Here is a 21,564-nt window from a genome sequence, read left to right as displayed (position 1 = left end):
ATTTTCCTCACTGTAATCTTCCTATGCATTGTGTATGATAGCCTTTACAATGTTATTTATTTCTTTTATTACCACACACACATTCATAGCAGTGCTGCCCCCCCCCCATGTTTATACTGATGATTGATTGTAATAAAGCAGTAACAGAGAGTTGTCTCCGTCTGTGTTTTAACACACCTGGGTCGAAGTTGGAAACAGAATCAGCTTTAAATCCAGTTCTAATCTAGTCCTCACTAAATTTCAAATAATTTCCCTGGAGTTACCATTACAAAATTTAATCTAATTAAATTGGAACATACACAGACTTCTCACAAAATCACACTTGAATTCATATCTTGCTACTCGGTCAGAATCTTATTAACCTGGAGTCCCAGTCTCTGTTAATATAAATAGGTTATATGTTTATATATGTTTTAGGCCTATTGGCAGACGGCCATTTAAAATGTAGGCAATGGCATATAAAGAATAAAGAATAAAGAGTCTTTTCTCCATGTCCACTGTAGTTTCTCAGTGTGCTCTCTAGTAACATGTGTCTGGTCCAGGTACTTTGTCATTCATAAGGCTACTTTTTACTTTTATATTTTATTATATTGCTAAGCCTGTACTTTGGTACTTTACTTGAGTAAGAATTAAATCATACTTCTACTTTTACCAGAGATATTTGTTACACAATTATCTCTTCTTCTACTTGAGCACGGCAGTGGAGTACCAGTCTGGACTTTGAATCCACGATCGATCTCAAGTTCAGTCTCATGGAACCCTGGTTTTTAAGCCACACCACAGGTAATAACATCAACCTTTCAACTTTCCACATCTATTTAACAGTAAGCTTACAGGTTTAAACTGTGTAATATTCACAACTGGCAGTGAGAACCACTGTAGAAATTTATCTTCTTGGTCAATGTTGTTTTTCAATGTCTTGTGGTTTATGTTCTGTGTATTTGAAAGTTTGAAACTTCAGTTGATTATATTAAGAGAAGTTTCTGTCCAAGTTTGCCATGATCATTGTGTTTGATACGTCCATCAGTTTGTATGCAGTTACCTTATGTAGGCCTATGTTTGCTTTGATTCATTCCTTCTTCAAACTTATCCCAGCCGGTGATGTCCCTGATGAGAATCACTTCAATCTCTTTTGCTGCCTCAGGCGTCAACCCGTGAAGTTTTGATGTATTTTTACAATTTCTTGCCCATGTTGCCTGGATCTTGTTTTGTTTTCATGAGTTGAGTGCTTTCTTGCATATCAGCATTTTTTCTTGGTGAGGTGTTTGTTGATGTAACTTGATGCCTTTTAATTTCCTTCCTTGTCTGGAAGTGCGGACTTTTTCTTTCTGTTGTGAACCGATTATTCCCAATGGAGTGGCCGTTTTTTTTGCTCGGAAGAGTATGACAATCCTCAATGTCCCTGCTATCAACATAAATGCCTTTGCTGTCCAAAAGCAAATCACCTTTGTTCCAGCGTCTCCTTCTCCTCCTCGAGAGCTTCCCTCAGCCTAGCAGTGGGTGTATCCAGCGTCTGCGGCCACCCTGGCATAGTTCCGTTTTTGGTTCTCAGGCCGCTGATAATCACATTGCATTGCTCGAGGTCAGCAACTCAAGTTTCAGAAAAGCAATCTTCTCCACGTTTTGCCCGTTTAGCGTTTGTATTTTACTCATCAGATCTATGATTTTTTTCTGTTGCACTGCACTGCACCAAAAGAAATCTCCGCCGACCAGAAGTCCAGAGATTTCTTTAACTGCCCTCAACCTCATCGGGTAGGATTGCATTTTTCTTAGGTGGCATATTCTCCTGGGCCTGGTGTAGCCGGCTGCTCCTGTCCTGGTGTAGCCGGCTGCACCAGAACACCTGAGATGTCAGGGTTTGCAATCTCCACCTCTGAAAATGCCTCTTCTTAGCCGGATTACGTCTGTCCATGTCGTAAATAGTAGCGGCGATGCCTCAAAACCGAGAATATAATGGGGTGTGATAATTTTATTATGATCGTTCCAGCTGCTGCATTTATCAATGTACGAATCATTCTTACCTCTGATTGGTGTGATACAACGTTTCATGAATCTCACGTAAGCCTGTCGTAAGAGGATTTCTACATTAGTTAATAAATGAGGGCCATCAGCTCTAAGGATGTGCTTCAATACATAACTGAAGTGGTAACACTAATGAGTAGCACTATGGATCAATTTGTTTACCTTGTCAAGCTAAAGCCTTTTTCTAAGCTAAAAGAAAACAAGGCACTCCTCTGCAAAAGCACAGCTGGGAGTGCTTGAGAGCACTTTTGAGGTGCAGCGTGATTTTCGGCTGAGATGCTTCGGGTGCGTTTAGGTGTGAGCCCAAATAGTTGTTGAACGACAAAGACAAGACAGCGATCAGGCGGTAGAACCAGGTATTGATGTCCCGTCCATGCAACCGATGGATATGATTAAAACCTGTATACAGCCCAACCACTTACCAATCACATCACTGGAAAGACAGCATTACTACAGGGTCCTGACAGGGTAGTGGATGTCAATTTTTAAAATGGACAGAAAACTGCCAGAACGCGATTTTGCTACTTGTCATGGGCTGTCAAAAACTTTTCCAGCAGTTATAACATGATTCATCTCACCATGGAAATCATAATCTCTTGATTCATCTCCCCTTCAGAGTGTCTACCATTGTGTCACCAGCAAAATAGAGCTAGCAGAGGATGGTTTTGAACCATCAACCTCTAGGTTGTGGGCCCAGCACTCTTCCGCTGCGCCACTCTGCTTAAAACCACCCCAGATGGGACTTGAACCCACAATCCCTGGCTTAGGAGGCCAGTGCCTTATCCATTAGGCCACTGGGCTTTACGTCACCTAATCTCAACAATTCAGGAGAATACATATACAGTTCTGGAGACATAATGAAACAGTAACCTTGACCTCTAGATTTCGAAGTGCTTCCCTCTAGGCGTTCAGGGATATTGCATTCACAAGAATTGGATGGACAGACATGAGGACACAGTCACCTTGACATTGAACCTTTGACCTCCAAAATCTCATCAATTGATTTGCGAGTTCATGTGAATGTTTTTGCAAACTTTGAAGAAACACATACATGGGCATTGTGATAAATGGTGCTGTCTATCGTTGTTTCTGAGATCAACAATACCATCTAAATTGAATAGCTATTGCGTACCCTTAATATTAAAGTAGAGCTCTCGTTGGCACTGTAGGTAGACAATTTAGAAAATTAAGTTACTTTACACTTAAAACTGTTACATCTCCTCTGAATCACCAACTGCAAATTTTCAAGCCTCATTGGCACGCCGACCACCATCTTCAGAAGGTAAATCACTAGCCAGCTATGCAGGAGTACCTCATACCTTTTACCAGGTTCAGGTGGTTAATAGTTATGGTCAAATGAGCTTCATTAAGCTTTCTGAACAATGGTCTTCATTTTCTGAACGCATTCACTCAGTAGTGTTTTATTATTGGTTGTGCATCTGTGATTGCCCTAGAGGTGCTCTCAGTCCCACACCTCTCCCGCTCATCTTTGTTAGTTTTTACACTGTCCAGCATAAATCACTGACACCATACCTCACACTCATCCATGCATATACATTCACCACTGACTAAACTGACTACCACCATCATTGATTATCATTTCTTTTGTTGTGGTCATATTCTCGCATTTCCTTCAACCTTTGCACACGGTCTTTTGTCCTGGCCTTTTCATGGGGTCATGACAAAGTATCTAGGGTCAATTTTAGCCTTTGTGTGAGTACATAGGTTTCCAGAAACATTGTTTTTATTGAGATTAAAGACCAAATTGTTAGTTTTTCTGAAATTTTCCCAACCATGCAATAGCTTTAAAGGCCTCGTTGGCACAGTAGGCAGCGCGTCAGTCTCATAATCTGAAGGTCGTGAGTTCAACCCTCACACGGGGCAGTGTTTTAAAAACAAGAAAACACAACTCATGCGGAAACAGTGACATTCAGGTGGTTGAACACTGGTACTAGAACATGAATGGAATTTGTCAGTCTTTGGTTATTTCTGAGATTGATACAATAAAAGGATTTTTTTAAGAGTGGTAGCAAACCAATGAAAAGGGTTATAGAACATATGTGTTATGTCCTTAGACATACTATCCAAGCAGGGAGATGAGTACAGAGATTTGGGTGCAAGCAAGATGGATGTAGGTTGCCCATTGTTCATTTAGACTTACCAGCAACATTGTTATGATACAAACCTGCTTGAAAAACAGCGACAATTCTGTTTAAAGACTTGTGCATGGAACACATGATATGGCAGTGTCTGAAGTGTTCAGGCATGTCAAATGGACAACTCACCTAGCAGAATGTGCAACTCTACACATGAACAGGGACTTGAACCCTGGACCCTCAGATTAAAAGACTGATGCTCTACCAACTGAACTACCCAGGCTTCTAAAGCTATTGGCTGTGGAAAAACAATCTGCTGAACTACAAATTAAAGTAATGAAGACCATTAAACTGTTGCCATGATCACTGTCTTCTAGACAGCAGGAGGGTAGACCACGATTTGCACAATGCCTGAGAACACCAATTGTTATTGCACAAACTGTTGAAATTGGCAAATTGGCCAAAACGGTTAAAAAGCTCAAAGTCACAACTCATCATGGCCACTAGCAGACTCTGAACATCCTGCAAACCTGCATGACAGATCACGATAGCGAGCACTTCATACATATCACACAATCAAGCTGTTGCCTTACCAGGACTTGAGCTGTGGTATTCTTTTTCGCTCAAAACGTTGATAACCTAATGCAATTTTACGGCTCTAGACAAATAAACTTTATTGCTAGTGGGTACAATAAAACAACTCTCCCTCTTGATCAGCTTCCTCTTGACGGGAAAAATCCACCAGATGACTTGCCATCCAAGCAGGGAGATCAGCACAGAGATGTGGGTGCTAGCAAGATGGATGTAGGTTGCCCATTGTTCATTTAGACGTACCACCAACATTGAAAACAGAGGTCTGTGGAAAAACAATCTCCTGAACTACAAATTGAGGTTCAAGTAAATGAAGAAGATTAACTGTTGCCATGGAAGGAAAAATCCACCAGATGACTTGCTATCCAAGCATGGCGATCAGCACTTCATACATATCTCACAATAAAGCTGTCGCCTTACCGAGGACTTGAGCTGTGGTATTCTTTTTCACTCAAAACATTGATAACCTAATTCAAACAACACAGCTTCAGACAAGTAAACTTTATTGCTGGTGGGTGCAAAAAACAACTCTCCCTCTTGTTCCACTTCTATACTCTTAGTGTTACGGTTAGTAAGACCCAGAACCATAGAGATACAAAAGTCACGTTAATGAGCGCGGAGGGGTTCAAACACTGGTGTAGACAGGTGGCTGGTCGGCGTGAGGGAGGAAGGCAGCTCGGAGGGACAACGGATGGATCTACAAGGAGAGGCAGAGTTAGTACTAGAATACAACAACAAACAACAACACAGGCGCAAATGACTAGGAGCCCAGTTACCACAATAGTGCATGTAATGATCTGGCGTTGAAGAGGCGGTCAGCCCGGGTTTATGTATTGCAGTGGGTGATGAGTGATGAGGAACAGCTGAGTGGATGACGGAACGTAGATGGAAAGCCACGACTCTAGATCCCCTGGAACGCCCTCACGGCAAGACAGACAAGACACACAGAAGAAAGGGAAGACACAACACAGGTTGGGGAATGCACCAGACCACAACACTTAGCCCTCGTGACAGGAAAAATGCAGCCGATGACCTTCTATCCAAGCAGGGAGATGAGTACAGAGATTTGGGTGCTAGCAAGATGGACATAGGTTGCCTATTGTACATTTAGACTTACCAGCAACATTGTTATGATGCAAACCTGCTTGAAAAACAGCCACAATTCTTTTTAAAGACTTATGGATGGAACACAAACAACATGGCAGTATCTGAAGTGTTCAAGAACTTCAACTCTACACCTGAACAGGGACTTGAACCCTGGACCCTCAGATTAAAAGTCTGATGCTCTACCGACTGAGCTACCGAGGCTTCTAAAACTACTGGCTGTGGAAAAAAAAATCTCCTGAACTACAGATTGAAGTTTAAGTAAATGAAGACCATTAAACTGTTGCCATGATCACTGTCTTCTAGACAGCAGGAGGGTATACCACGATTTGCACAATGCCTGAGAACACCAATTGTTATTGCACAAACTGTTGAAAATTGGCAAAATTGGCAAAACGGTTAAAAAGCTCAAAGTCACAACTCATCATGGCCACTAGCAGACTGTGAACATCCTGCAAACCTGCATGACAGATCACGATAGCGAGCACTTCATACATATCACACAATCAAGTTGTTGCCTTACCAGGGACTTGAGCTGTGGTATTCTTTTTTGCTCAAAACGATGATAACCTAATGCATTTTACGGCTCTAGACAAATAAACTTTATTGCTAGTGGGTACAATAAAACAACACTCCCTCTTGATCCGCTTCCTCTTGACGGGAAAAATCCACCAGATGACTTGCCATCCAAGCAGGAGATCAGCACAGAGATTTGGTGCTAACAAGATGGATGTAGGTTGCCCATTGTTCATTTAGAGATAGCACCCGCATTGTTATGATGCAAACCTGCATGAAAAACAACCACATTTCTTTTTGAAGACTTGTGCATGTTACTTACATGAGACAACAGTGTCTGAAAGTGTTCAGAATTGCCAAAGTGTACAACTCATCCAGCTCATCCAGAACTCGGCCAATTTTGCTCAATTTGGCCTTAATTGTTTCTGGACATCTGTTCTTTTTAAACAGTTAAAAAGCAGGCCGGTTAGCTCAGATTGTTTGAGTGTGGTGCTAAAAATGCTAAGCACCGGCAGACACTTTAGGGGTACTAAAATCGCCAAACCCTACGCCCAAAATAATCTGTATCCACCTTTTGTTTGCACAAATCGGCCATTAACGCAAAAACAAGTCTCAATCTCTATAGCTCTGCTTTCCATGTCTTTTGTAGCAAGGCCACAACAGTTGTAAGGTTGTCTGATCAGTAAGTGCAATATGAGTCACAGGTAACTGATGTGCCTAGCATTCAATCTATTTCCTTCAACAAAAGTTAACTGGCCACCTAATTAGTCTGCCTTTTTTTAAAATGTTACCTCGCTCCTGAATTTCAGATAAACCATGGCAATTGAGATTTGGAAATATTACCTTTTCTTGCAACCACGTGGCCTAATGGACAAGGCGTCTGACTTCGGATCAGAAGATTGAGGGTTCAAGTCCCTTCGTGGTTAGAAGCTCCTGGCTACCTCCAGAAACAGAATGGGAGCATGTAGCATCTTGGTTTGGACTCTATAGCTATGCTTTCCATGTCTTTTTTGCAAGGCCGAAAACATATGCAGTCCCTACAAACCATTCACAACCAGGTAACCCATCCAGAACTGGCCCAATTTTGCTTGATTTTGCCTGGTTTGTTTCCGGAAATCTTTCTTTTTCAAACACTTAAAAAGCAGGCCGGTTAGCTCAGATGGTTTGAGTGTGGTCCTAATAATGCTAAGCACCGGCAGACACTTTAGGGGTAATAAAATCACCAAACCCTACACCCAAGATCATCTGTATCCACCTTTTGTATGCACAAACAGGCCATTTACGCAAGTGAAGAAGTTCTTGTATCTCAAAGGCATATGAGGTTGCATACAGATGGAGAGAAGGAGGAGGAGAGAGGTACCTAGTGCATCATGGGAAGTCCCCCGGCAGTCTAGGCCTATAGCAGCACAACTAAGGGATGGTTCAGGACTCACCCAAGCCAGCCCTACCTATAGGATTTATCAAAGAGGAAAGTCTTAAGCCTACTCTTACATGTGGAGACGGTGTCTGCCTCCTGAACCCAAACTGGAACCTGGTTCCACAGGAGAGGAACGCTCTGGCTCCCATTCTACTTTTGGAAAACCTGTTCTTGACTTGCCTTTTCCCACATCCTCTGAACGCTTAGCTAACTAAATGACTTAAGTTGGCCAATAATTGTTGCTTTTTCATCTTCATTGTGATTGTTGTGTGCCTTCAATATCATATCATATCAATATTATATTATTATAAAAAAGAAAATGTCAAGTAAACACTTGCAACACTTTTAAAGGTTCCATGGTGTGATGGTTAGCACTCTGGACTCTGAATCCAGTGATCTGAGTTCAAATCTTGGTGGAATGTGTTTTAAGCCACAGTATAAGTGAAAGAAAACAACCTTTCAACTTTCCACATCTAGTTTAAAGTAAGCTTCTCCTGCAGGCTGGACACATGTCTTAAGGTACCTATAATGCTGAGAACACCTTCCCTACATAAATGAGATGTTTAAGCAACATAGCCCTCGTGTTTATGAGGATGTCGATATCCTCAGGACACTGGTTACCTGCGGCTGAACCACAGTTAAAGTTTAGTCTGCAAAGCTAAAAATAAAGACATAACTAAAAGACTGCTCTGCGTCCTGAAAATGTAATACCTTAACGTGCTATGATTAATATTAGTGCTACTACAAATTACTATTGCACCTTTGGGAATCATGGAAAATTCTTACCAAGAAAATAAGATACAGACAATACCTGATGAAATCTGCCCAACTCAAACAGAACAAAATAAATCATACAGGACAAATAATTTCTAAATGAGTTTTTCCAAATAAATTTCTAGAATTCTGCCAGTAGAATAACAGTCTTACACTCTAAAAAATAATTAATGGGATCAGTAGGTAAAGCTTAAAATCTTGAGCATTTTTAGCATAAAAATTGAATTTGTTACGAATACATGTTTTAATAAGTTGATAACTTATTTTAAGAAGTAGATCAAAATGAAAATAATAAAAAGTGTCTGAACTTAAATATATATTGATTATGAATAAACACTTTTACCTTTTCTTAACAATAGAAAAGGATTGAGTTAGTGCTACTTGTCATTCTACTGAGCATTTTTCAAAAGCTGAGTTCAGTACTGAACTTGCCCGGACATGCTTTGCTGATATACCACGCCTTCTAAGAAGAGCGGGAGAAACTTGGCGTGTTTCCAATATCTCTACTCGAATCGTGTTACTGTGCGTCCGTTTTCCACTGCGAGGCGAGCCGTGGCCGGTCATCATAGCAGAAAACGGCAGCAACCCAACGCAACACACACACAGAAAGTCAAAAGTTTTTTTTTTTGCCACAGCCAGAAAGCAAATCAGTTTCTAAATGAACCTGGAGGCTGGCAAAAAAAAAAACGCTGGATAAACTTGTTACCGGTAAACACGGCGGGCTTGTTCAGGACACCCCCAGCTCGACTGAGTTCGCAAGAAAATACTTGGTGAGTCTCTTTCTGTGTTTCATTTGCATGTAGTAACTGTATTGACAGACATAATTTGTTTTCACGCACTCAAATTGAAGTTGTAGCTTTTCCTAAGCTAATTCACCAACTGTTGAGTTAGCATACATTAGCAAGCTAGTCTTAACAGCACCATGCTTCAGAGCAGTTTTTTGCATCTTTTGTATCCAGTGGTAGCTTAACGGCACTGAACTGCCATTAATGTTAGCATTCTGAAAAAGCATGGTGTAAGACAAAAGCCAAATTCTGTGCAGTTTTTTGTAAGTAGATTTCATAGTTTTAAAATGAATTGGAGTTGTAAAATTTGCAAATTTGAAACACCAAGAAGGACTGAGCTGTTAAAACATTATAGACTTAGACATGCCCATGGTGGACAATTTCTCCCTTGTCTTTATTGGGAGTGTTATTGCTCTTTTAAAACATGGGTCAGTCTGCGTACCCGTCTTTCAAGAGGCCATTCAACCTGTGAGACAGTGACACATAGAGAAGTGTTGTCTTGTTCTCTAAACCCTATCTCAACAGAAAGAGAATACTTTGAGCACATTTGCCGTCATTTAAAAAAAACAGGAAACTGTCTGTTGTGTTTTTGAAAATTGTCCTTTCAAAACAACATTCATGGAACATTTGCTTCTCATAGGAGCCGGAAACACACTCCTCATTCACTGAATGACTTCAAGCCTGAGCTTTTGCAGAGGTTTGTCAATCCTTTAAATGTAGGGGACAGTTCTGTTGTTGAGGAGGATATGGAGGGTGCAATGAGTGAAGATCCTGAAGATGAAGAAATTGGAAAATTGCCCTATCTTAGACATTCTCCATTTGCAGGCAGAGGTTGTGAATGAAGCACCACCAGTCACAAACCTAAAACACCGATGGTCTGCTCTTTTGATGCAGCTCATGTAAATATTTTTGGTTCACAGTACGTTCTATTTTTTACATTACCAAATTGTGCTTTTGTCATTTGTGTCTTATATTTATACAGATAAATGAAGAATTCAGGAGGATCACCACTATTAACCTCGAGGCAACGCTCATGGCAAAACTGGAGCAGCACACAACAAAAATATAGTCCTTGGTGTCCTTAAGAGGAGGGGCTTCAAAAATGAATATTCAGCACATAAGAAACTTGCTGCTAGAGGTAAGTAATGTAGTTAATTTCTAAATGTTTTTGTAGGTGATATTGGGTTAAATAATCTTGATTTGAACATTATCTTTTGGTATGGGTGATGTTGTGTTGGTTCACTTTCACTGGAGAGTGTTTGGTAGACTTTTGACAAATTTGACAGGTGGGCAGAAACACAATTTCACATGAAAACTATCAGTGCTCCTTGTCCGCTGGATGTATTAAGAAGTAGCTGGTTGCAATCCAAACACTTATAAGGTAATAATATATCTCTGCTCTGAAGTTGCTAAAAAAAAATATCAATTACAACCAAAACTATATGAGTAGTGAAAGGTAACAAGACAGGCATAGTAAATGTAATGACAAAGTTGAATTCAAAAGCCTTAACAGTTTCATCATTGGTCATCATTCAACACTTGCACCAGTACAACAGAACAAGGAAACTGAATCATGTATAATTGTTAATATATTACATAACAGATTTAATATTTACAAGGCCTTTTTAAAATTAATTCATTATTTGATTTTAATTTAAAACAATACAGATTGGTAATTTGTACAGTCTAAGTCTTATCAACCTCATTCTTTGGTCTGTTTTCCAAGTGATCTAATTATTAATAACTTAAATTCATAGAAGAGCAGTTTAGCATATGTTTTCTTGTTCACAGGATGAGTCTGTGGAAAAAAAGGAGAGGTTGCTATCTGTGGTCTAATGGTGTACAGAGAAAAGGAGGAGGATCTCTTCAAAGAGCAGTTGGTAGGTAAATCAGACACTTAAGTTCACATACACACTGTACTTTGTGTTACTCTTGATTTTAAACATGAGGAGTAAAACACTGACATTGATTCTGACCTACTTATGCCAGGATGGTGGGGATATTGTCAGTGAAGTGATGGAGATGGTCATTTTCAGAGGTGCCACCATGTCTGATCCAACCAGCGCCAGAATCTTTATTGAGGGAACAGAAGTCCTGCAAGACCTGGACGTACCCAGAGCATGTACCTTGCTAATGGGGCTGATATACGGACTCAACCTCAGCTACCCAAAAGAACGGAAAAACACTTTTAAGGTATTTCAAAAGATATGCCTTTAGCTGGATGGGCTGAAAGCCAGTCCGAAGGTTATGTCTTTAAAAAGTAAACTGCTAGGCTAAAAATGTGAAGAATTAGACTGTCCTCAAATTCAACAACATGGTGCATGGTGTTTTTTATTGTATTTTTTAACATGCACCACACTGGACAAAATTTACGTTAGTAATTTGAACATGTTCCATTTTTAAGGGCAACTTAGAAGCTCCCAAATACACTAATAATTTTCATTAAAGGGAAGCTTTGTTATTTTTCAACCTGTCTCTGTCTTTAATTGGCCCAGTATTGACAGAGAGCGCATCAGCTGGCAGCTGCAAAATGAGCTAAAAAATACTTTTTAGGAGACTTGGTTTTACACAGCCACAACAAGTGAAGGGAAAGGCTTTCCGTACTGTTGTCAGGACTTACAGTAACCACCTGTACCTGTTAGAGGGTGAAAAAGAGAACTATTTGTGAACACAATTTGACGCAGCACATTTGCCTTATAGAACTACATTTCAGCTCATTTTGTAGCCACCAGAAGGATGCGCTCTCCATCAATACTGGACTAATTAAATATTTCTTCTCCTCATCAGTCTGGTACACACAGGCATGGGGAATTAGGGTCCAGGTTAAAAAAAAATAATGACACTTTCTCTTAAAACTGATTTGGGTAAAAATGTATGTATTTATTTTTTGTCTAAGTAGGCATGTTTATTTTGTTTATGTTATAAAATATTACTATAATATAGTTTATACGTTAACATTGTTTTTACAATAAAATGTTTTCTAAAAAGGAATTGCTGTGTACTTTATTCTTAAAGTGAATTAAGTTATTAACACAAAGTTAAGATAACAATTTGCATTAACAATTCTGAGTACAATGGAAGTAAAATAAATAAGTTAAAATAGCTTAAATTAAATAATTTGACAACATAATATTACCTTAACATTTTCATGCAATTTAAGTAGATTTACTTTAAATAAACTTGTAGGTCATGTTGGTTGTACTTAAATAAATTAGTTAGTCTTACTATAAAACAATTGCCGCATTTACTCAAAAATGGCTGAGTTGGAACTACTTACAAAAGTCCATGCAAATTGTTACCTTAATTCTTTTAAGTTAAGCCACTATAATTTTTTTAGAGTGTAACTTTATATGTGTTGACAATAAAGATGCTCACAAAACGCTTTACTTGCAATTGCGTTTCTCGTGCACATTCATGTCCTCTTGAATACAAAGAACTGCTAAGTTCTTTATTTATTTACCTCCTCTGGATGGTGGTCGGCGTTCCAATGAGGCTCGAAAATTTGCAGATGGTGATTCAGAGGAGATGTAACAGTTTAAAGTGTAAAGTAACTTAATTTTCTAAATTGTCCACCAAATTCATCACGATTTTACTATCACTTTTTACTGACAAAATCAAGTCTGTATTTTGGTAAAAAATTTGGTATCAAATGTTTCCTGTTGTCAAATGAGATTGGAAAGCTGAATCGGGCCGTGGAGCCATGAAAGCATCCCATGACAATCTACTAGACTTAAGTGGCTTTTAAGTGGCTCGTTGGTCTAGGGGTATGATTCTCGCTTCAGGTGTGAGAGGTCCCCGGTTCAGCTCCTGGACTGGCCCTGAGGCCAGGAGCTGTTACAACCCTAATCTGTAATTTAAAATCCAGTTTATCGTTTATTTAACACAGATTAGAAGCAAGCAATGTGTTGGCAATTTTTCATATCCTGCTTCAACGGCACGCAATAGAAAAAACTGGGAAAAAATGTGAGGAACAAACAGGACTCTCCTTGTTCGTTGGTCTAGGTTTATGATTCTTGCTTAGGGTGCGATAGGGTCTGGATGAGACTACTTTGCATAGAAGTGGAAGCATGGATTAAATAATCTGGTTTATTTATTGAGTGTGATGGAAAAGAGTGTCATCGGCGTGGCAAATTCATCACGATTTTACTATCACTTTTTATTGTCAAAATCAAGTCTTTGTTTTGGTAAAATATTTTGTATCAAATGTTTCCTGTTGTCAAATGATATCAGGAAACTGACTCGTTCAGTGGAGCCATGAAAAGACCCCATGCCAATCTACCTGACCATAGCCTTTCAAGTCAGTGTCAAATCCAAGCTGCATTTCCTTTTTAAGCTGCTTTCCTTTCTACCAAAATTCAAGTTCCAATTTTGGCTAAAGTAGTCTGTTGTCCAATAGATGGTGGAAACTAGGCTTATCTGCTGTCACTGCAAAAATTCTAATATTCTAATATATAGTTCTAATATTGGTAAAATGTTTTGCTTCAAAAGTAGTTTTAGTCCAATATAATCAGAAAGCTCAATCTGACAGTGTTGCCATAAAAACACCACATGCCAAACAAACCACTTAACAATTGCCTTTCGAGTCACTGACTGATCACATTTACTTGATGGAAAATTGCTAATAAGATGTTTTTAAGTGGCTCGTCGGTCTAGCGGCATGATTCTCGCTTCGGGTGTGAGAGGTCCCGGGTTCAACTCCCGGACAATCCCTGATGGCAGGAGCTAATACGATCCTAATCTGTAATTTAAAATCCAGTTTATCGTTAATTTAACACAGATTAGGAGCAAGCAATGTGTTGGCAATTTTTCATATCCTGCTTCGACTGCACGCAATAGAAAAAACTGGGTAAAAATGTGAGGAACAAACGAGCAGGACAGGACTCTCCTTGTTTGTTGGTCTAGGTTTATGATTCTCGTTTAGGGTGCGATAGGGTCTGTATGAGACTACTTTGCATAGAAGTGGAGGTATAGATTGAATAATCTGGTTTATTTATTGAGTGTGATGGACGAGAGAGTGTCACCTATTTGGCAAATTCATCACAATACTACTATTACTTTTTACTGGCAAAATCAAGTCTGTGTTTTGGTAATAATATTTTTTATCAAATGTTTCCTGTTGGCAAATGATATCGGGAAACTGACTCAAGCTGCATTTCCTTTTTACGAATATGAATGTTAACCTGCAGTCCTGGAATGTTAAGTTGCAGTTCTGGAACAATAGGTTGAAGTTGTAGAATTTTAAGAGTTGCGGTCCTAAACTGTTAATTACAGTTCTAAAATGGTACATTTTAGTTCTAGAATGTTAAGCTGCAGTTCTAGAACAATAGGTTGAAGTTTTAGAATTTGAACATGCATTGTCACCAGACTTTAGTTTGATCTGAGGAACAGGAGGTCAGCACAAGCCATTATTGTAGAATGTTACACTGACATGGACCTGCTAATCTTGCGATTGACAGACGATCTAACTCGATCCCACTCTCTAAAACACCACCGCCCAACGTGGGGCTCGAACCCACGACCCTGAGATTAAGAGTCTCATGCTCTACCGACTGAGCTAGCTAGGCACTTCTTAACGCTTTTGTTGTTCTTCGGGTCCTGGGGACCCGTGCAGTTTTACCCATAGTGTTGTCCTCCGAGTCCCCGGGACCCGTGGCGTTGTACTTTGGGTTCCAGGGAGCCGTAGCATTGTCCTTTGGGTCCCGAGGACCCTTGATGTGGTCCTTTGGGTCACCGGGACCCATGACATTGTCGTTTGGGTCCTGGGGACCCTTGATGTTCCTTTTCGGGTCCCAGGGACCCTTGACATTGTCTTTTGGGTCCATAGGACCCGTGGCATTGGCCTTGCGGGTTCCAAGGACCTGTGGCATTGTCATTCGGGTCCCGGGGACCCTTTACGTTGTCCTTCGGGTCCATAGGACCCTTGACTTTGTCCCTCGGGTCCATAGGACCCTTGACGTTGTCCTTCGGGTCCATAGGACCCGTGGCATTGGCCTTGCGGGTCCCAAGGACCCGTGGCATTGTCCTTCGGCTCCCGCGCACCCTTGACGTTGTCCTTTGGGTTCCAGGGACCCGTGGCATTGGCCTTATGGGTCCTTGGGACCCGTGGCATTGTCCTTTGGGTCCCGGGGACCCTTGACGTTGTCCTTCGGGTCCCTAGGACCCGCAACATTGTCCTTCGGGTCCCAGGGACCCGTGGCATTGTCCTTCAGGACACGGGGACCCTTGACATTGTCCTTCGGGTCCCAGGGACCCGTGGTACACTCAATCGGTCGTATTAGTTCTGCTACCTTCGCATCGTCCTGCCTTTGAGTCCCTGGGATTCTGGCCAGTGGCTTGTAGTTGTAATAAAAACAGGAAAGGCAAAGGCGAGTGGAAAGGGAGGTTAAAAAAAGAAAACTAAAGGCTTGACATTAGTCTACTAATTATTTATATTACACACACACACACACACACACACACAATATACACTTTAGACAAATTTGTCTTCTTGTTGTCGTCATTTTTTTTCACGTCATCTTGTTTTGGACCTGTGCACTTGTTGCACGTGGCTCAGCACAGCCGGGGGAGCAGCTGCAGCATGGCCCGTCGTTTGACTCTGGAGTTGAAGCTGCATCGGATTCTCGTGAGCGGCGGTGCCGCTCGCAATGTCTCCGCTGAAGCCAAGGTACAAAAAGGAGAAAACCCACGACGAACACGACGACGACAACCACCACCACCGTGACTGTGATGGCAACGGGTGTGCGTCACAGGAGGACCAACACATACACGACTAAAGCAGAGAAAAAGACTACTGCTGCTACGACGACGACGACAAAGATGATGGCCAAGGCCAAGTGGACGTTGGAGTTCAAGACGAAGAAGGAGAAGAAGAAGAAGAAGAAGAGGGTGGACATGCAAGGGACGAAGAAGAAGAAGAAGACAAAGACGAAGACAAAGAAGTACAAGTAGGAGAAGACGACGAAGAAGAAGAAGAAGAAGAAGAAGAAAAAGAAGAAGAAGAAGTAGAGGGTAGTGAAGAAGAAGGGCAAGAGGAGGATGAGGAAACATTTGTGTTAAAAGATGGCAAAGTCAAATTGTCCTCGAAAACGTGTCATCCCAGTGTCCCTAGACCTCATTGCCACGCCACCAAAAAAGACAAACCCGAACCAAGAAGAGGACACGACAGACGCTGCTGCCGCGCTGCTACTACAGCGCCCGGGACCCACTGAGTACGCCGCGGAACACGTCCACGACATAGTGTCTGCGTTTGGCCTGTTTGTCACGCAGCAAATTGAAGACATGGTTGTGGCCGCCACGAGCTGAAATAAAACAAGGCCACATGCTGATTATTGGGGACTTGATTTGATGGATTTATTCTTCCTGTTGTGTCTCTGTTTAAACTCCTAATTTAAAGGTAAAGGCAGCGTCCACTAAAGGTTGTGCTGTTGCTACTGACAGACTCAGATTATTATTTTAAGTGTGTGACAACATTATGGGATGGATCCCTACCGAGATAGACCTTTTAGTTAAAGAGGAACGTCCTTTTAGTTTAGATCCTTTAGTTTCCAACCAGACCAGAGTGGTGATTGGAGGAACAGTGGAAAGATGAACCAAGACGGCTTTTCATATATATATTTTCTTTTTCTATTGACTATAGTTGTGTTTGTTATTAACAGAAATCAACCTGTCAACATTTCTGTTCATCATAAAGTTCCAATGTTAAGTTTTTTACTGCCAGTTCAAAATGGAGCTGAACACGGAGGAGGATTCCTCCCTAACGGCCGCTCTGCTCTGCTCCGTGCCCCCGCTGTCCGGTAATAGTTAAAGCAGATAAAAACCTAAAGAACACTTAAAAGCTTCAAGATAAAACTTACTTAAGAAGCTTCTTCATTCAGGTTCAAGAGAAGGTCTGTTTACAGCCAGGTTTACTCCCGGTTTGGGAATCGGTATCTAGCCGATGAAGGTCTGTAGCAAAAGCTGTAAGATGTAGGTATTTAGCTGTTGAAGGTCTGAGAAAGACCTGTACAATGTCCAACATTGGTCCTGTAATAAATCAGAGCTGTGGTGACATACGTATCCCTCTGTTAGACTTTGCTGTAAGTTCTACAGTTACTTACCACAAAATGCCCAGTAAAATACCATAATTTTCTTTGCCAGTTCATTACTGTAATAAACATTGCATTATGGGTATTACCATTTAATTTACAGTGATTTACTGAATTTTTTGAATTAGCGGTAGTCTGCTGTAAAACAACAGCAGTAGTGCTACTGTAGTTGAATAAGACAGACTTAAATAGACCTAAATTGTTAGTTCATGTTATAGAAGCATAGAAATGAAATGGAAAAATAAAATATCTCTATAAAATTAAATTATGTCATTTTATAGAGATATTTTACATTTTATTTATTATGGTTTTAGCTTTTAGCAGTGAAGGTAATTTAAAAATGTGACTTGCTTTTCAGCAGTGTAAATAACTTATTGAAAGTTGTAGAGACAAACAAGAAAGGGATTACGGATATAAATGCTTGACCGCCATATTTGACCTCTGACCTCACGACTTCTAAAGAATAGCGGGTAGATACTTCAAAGGTGTTGAAAGAAGTAGCGGCTCGAGACATCAAAGGAGGACCGGTTTGGTCCGCGCGCACCAGAGTCCGGTCACACACACTACTCAGAGAGAGCTGGAGCAGCGTTAAGGTAAGATCAATCTTTGCTAATTCTGTGACAATAAAATCTCTGCTGATAAGCCTTCGCAAGCGGCGACGTTAGTTTACCGACCAGTGTCATAGCTAGGCTAGAGCTAGCTGTTAACTAGCTCCCCCCGAAGGAAAACGTAGTCTCGCTCCAGCCTAACATTTTCCCCGTGGTCATGATTAGCTAGCAATAATTACGACGTTCTGTAAAGCTAACACAACTCGGTTTACATGCGCTGTTCGTTGCCTGAAATTGCCTGAAATACAATGTAACCCATATTCTGGAAGTTTAAGGTCGGTTGCTGCTAGCTTTTGAGCTAGCTGTTGCTGCATTTTGGCTAACATTACCTCCGGTTGATGCTAACGTTATGTTCCCGATTCTGTTGGTTGGTTTGTCAGTGTTTTAGAATGATTAAGCAAAACTTATTACAGCTATGTTATAGGCCTAGCATAGGCTACGCGGTTATATTAGTGGAGGTAAAGTTAACATTAAATCGTTACCTTTACATTTTGCCAATCTAGCTAGTTAACATTTGGTGACAGGAAAAGTGTCTTTAAGTAACGTTAATGTGGTGGATGGAAAGGGAAAAATGTATCTTTGTTGTTTTTTTAGCTAAAAAAAAGACGTGTGGTAAATTTAATTCAATGTTACCCACATTTAGCTCTAGTTTTGGTGGAAAATTCAGTGTCTCCAGCATTTATGGAGAGCAGTTTTTGGCCTTGGCTTCAGGGTTTGGCCACTTAAAACCATCGTGATGTCCAGCAAAGATTTTCCCCAGTGCCTTACTTTTAGTAGTATTACTGCTTTCTGTAATGTGATATTTCATATTGTTCATCCTTTTTAGTGTATGAGACCTAAGCTAAAGAGTGTGTAACTCAAAGAATATGGTGTTAGGAGTTGAGTCTATAGCTACCATGGTTTATGGGGGAAAGGAAAAGTAAAATTTAAAAATGTATTGTCCTATCCTCTTAAACCTTTTTTTTTACTTTGAAAGATTGTTTTAACAAGTTATTTAAGGACTCTTTATAATGACATAGTGATTAACTTTTAATACATCACATAACATTCTGGTTTATTCTAACAATATAAGAGTTACCTACATTATACTGGTTACCTGCATACTAATGCATGCTATGAATTTTTTTATCTTGTTGTAATTGTGTTAAATATACATTTTCATCGTTACAAATGTAGAACAACAACCAGGGACTAGAACTACTGAGAGACGGGAGGAAGAAGAAAGCTGGAAGAAGGTCTGACCCCATGACCCACAGGAGCACATGATCCCTTTCAACAATCTATCCTCATACAACAAAAAGTATGTAAAGGTGTACGTTTGGAACCTGTGTGCTCCAGAATAATGAATATTCTGTAGACATGTGAAAAAACATAAGCACATGGCAAACTAGGCTATAGGTTTGCACGTGGAAATGAGCAATGTTCCACTTCCTTTAAAGCATAAACACATCATCTTTCATTGATATTAATCCATATACCATCAACATTCTTTGATATTAATGCATATACACATCAACTTTCTTTGATATTAGTGCAGATACACATCAACTTTCTTTTTGATTTGCGCATATAAACATCAACTTTCTTTTAGATTAATGCATAAACACATCATGGTTGATGTGGCTCGGGAAAGGGAAGTTTGGGGTCCCCTACTGGAGCTGCTGCCCCCGCAACCCGATATTGGATAAGCGGATGAAGATGGATGGATATACACATCAACTTACTTTTAGATTTATGCATATACACATCAACTTTCTTTTAGATTAATGCATATACCCATAAACAATTCTTTTAGATCATACAAATACACTTTCTTATATATTAATGCATATACACATCAACTTTCTTTTTGATTTATCATCACTATTCATTATGACATCAACTTTCTTTTTGATTAATGCATATACTCATCAACTTAATTTTTGATTAACGCAAATACACATAAACTTTCTTTTTATTATATCATTAACATTCATTATGACATCAAATTTCTTTTTGATTAATGCATATACACATTCATTATATCATCATCACTATTCATTATGTCATCATGACAATTCATTATGACATCAACTTTCTTTTTGATTAATGCATATACACATCAACTTTCTTTTAGATTTATGCATAAACTGATCAACTTTTGATTTGATAAATGCAAGTACAGATCAAATTTCTTTTTGATTAATGCATAAACACATCAACTTTCTTTTTAATAAATGCATATACACATCAACTTTCTTTTTGATTTATGCATATACACATCAACTTTCTTTTTGATTTATGCATATACACATCAACTTTCTTTTTAATAAATGCATATACACGTCAAATTTCTTTTTGATTAATGCATAAACACTATTCATTATGACATAAAATTTCTTTTAGATCAATTTATATACACATTCATTATGTCATCATCACTATTCATTATGTCATCATCACTATTCATTATGTCATCATCACTATTCATTATGACATCAACTTTCTTTTAGATTACTGCATGTACACATCAACTTTCTTTTTGATTTATCATCACCGTTCATCATTATGTCATCAACTTTCTTTTTAATAAATACATGTACAAATCAAATTTCTTTTTGATTAATGCATATACACATCCACTTTCTTTTAGATTTATGAATACATACATCAACTTAAATTTTGATTAATGCAAATACACATCAACTTTCTTTTGATAAATGTATATACACATCAACTTTCTTTTTGATTAATGCATATACACATTCATTATGTCATCATCACTATTCATTATGACATCAACTTCCTTTTAGATTAATGCTTATTCACATCAACTTTCATTGATATTAAAGTAAGTAAGTAAGTAAGTAAAGTTTATTTATGAAGCGCTTTTCTCAGATAAAAATCACAAAGTGCTGTACAAAAGAGTAAGTAAAAAACAAGCAGTATAAAATGTATATAAATATATAAAATTAAAATGACACTTGCAAAAACCCATCAACCAAAAGCCTTCTTAAACAGACATGTTTTCAGATCATTTTTTTTTTTAAAGATTATTTTTTGGGCATTTTAGCCCTTTAATTGACAGGACAGTCAAAGATATGAAAGGGGAGAGAGAGGGGGAGTGACATGCAGCAAAGGGCCGCAGGCCGGAATCGAACCCTGGCCGGCTGCGTCGAGGAGTTAACCTCTATACATGGGCACCCGCTCTACCAACTGAGCTATCTGGGTGCTCTTCAGATCATTTTTAAAAGAGACGACAGTGTCTGCAAGACGCAAGGACAGGGGCAGGGCGTTCCACAGTCTGGGAGCAACAGACTGAAATGACATGTCCCCTCGGGTCTTATAACGGGTCTTAGGGACTGCAAGTAGGTTCTGGCCAGAAGACCGAAGAATGCGGTCAGGGGAATACGGCTTCAAAAGGTCCAGGATGTAATGTGGGGCCTGACCGTTTAAGGCTCTGAAAGTCAGCACTAAAATCTTAAAATCAATCCTGAAATTTACAGGGAGCCAGTGGAGGTCCAACAAGACAGGGGTAATATGAGACCTTCGAGGGGCACCTGTTAGAAGTCTGGCAGCAGAATTTTG

The 21,564-nt window shown here is 39.7% G+C and overlaps 4 non-coding genes across 4 annotated transcripts; 1 reads left to right on the top strand and 3 right to left on the bottom strand.

The window, feature by feature from the left end:
- Window positions 1-2,672: 2,672 nt before the first annotated feature.
- trnav-cac (transfer RNA valine (anticodon CAC)) lies at window positions 2,673-2,744 on the bottom strand. Its single transcript has one exon. It is a non-coding gene; the product is annotated as a tRNA-Val (tRNA).
- A 6-nt stretch (window positions 2,745-2,750) lies between these two features.
- Window positions 2,751-2,823, bottom strand: trnar-ccu (transfer RNA arginine (anticodon CCU)). Its single transcript has one exon. It is a non-coding gene; the product is annotated as a tRNA-Arg (tRNA).
- Window positions 2,824-7,182: 4,359 nt separating this feature from the next.
- Window positions 7,183-7,255, top strand: trnar-ucg (transfer RNA arginine (anticodon UCG)). The gene has a single exon. It is a non-coding gene; the product is annotated as a tRNA-Arg (tRNA).
- Window positions 7,256-14,796: 7,541 nt separating this feature from the next.
- Window positions 14,797-14,869, bottom strand: trnak-cuu (transfer RNA lysine (anticodon CUU)). Its single transcript has one exon. It is a non-coding gene; the product is annotated as a tRNA-Lys (tRNA).
- Window positions 14,870-21,564: the final 6,695 nt, after the last annotated feature.

This window comes from Etheostoma spectabile, unplaced genomic scaffold, assembly GCF_008692095.1.
Source record: "Etheostoma spectabile isolate EspeVRDwgs_2016 unplaced genomic scaffold, UIUC_Espe_1.0 scaffold00019212, whole genome shotgun sequence".
In the NCBI taxonomy this organism is placed as follows: Eukaryota; Metazoa; Chordata; class Actinopteri; order Perciformes; family Percidae; genus Etheostoma; species Etheostoma spectabile.
This window is presented reverse-complemented; position numbering and strand designations above follow the sequence as displayed.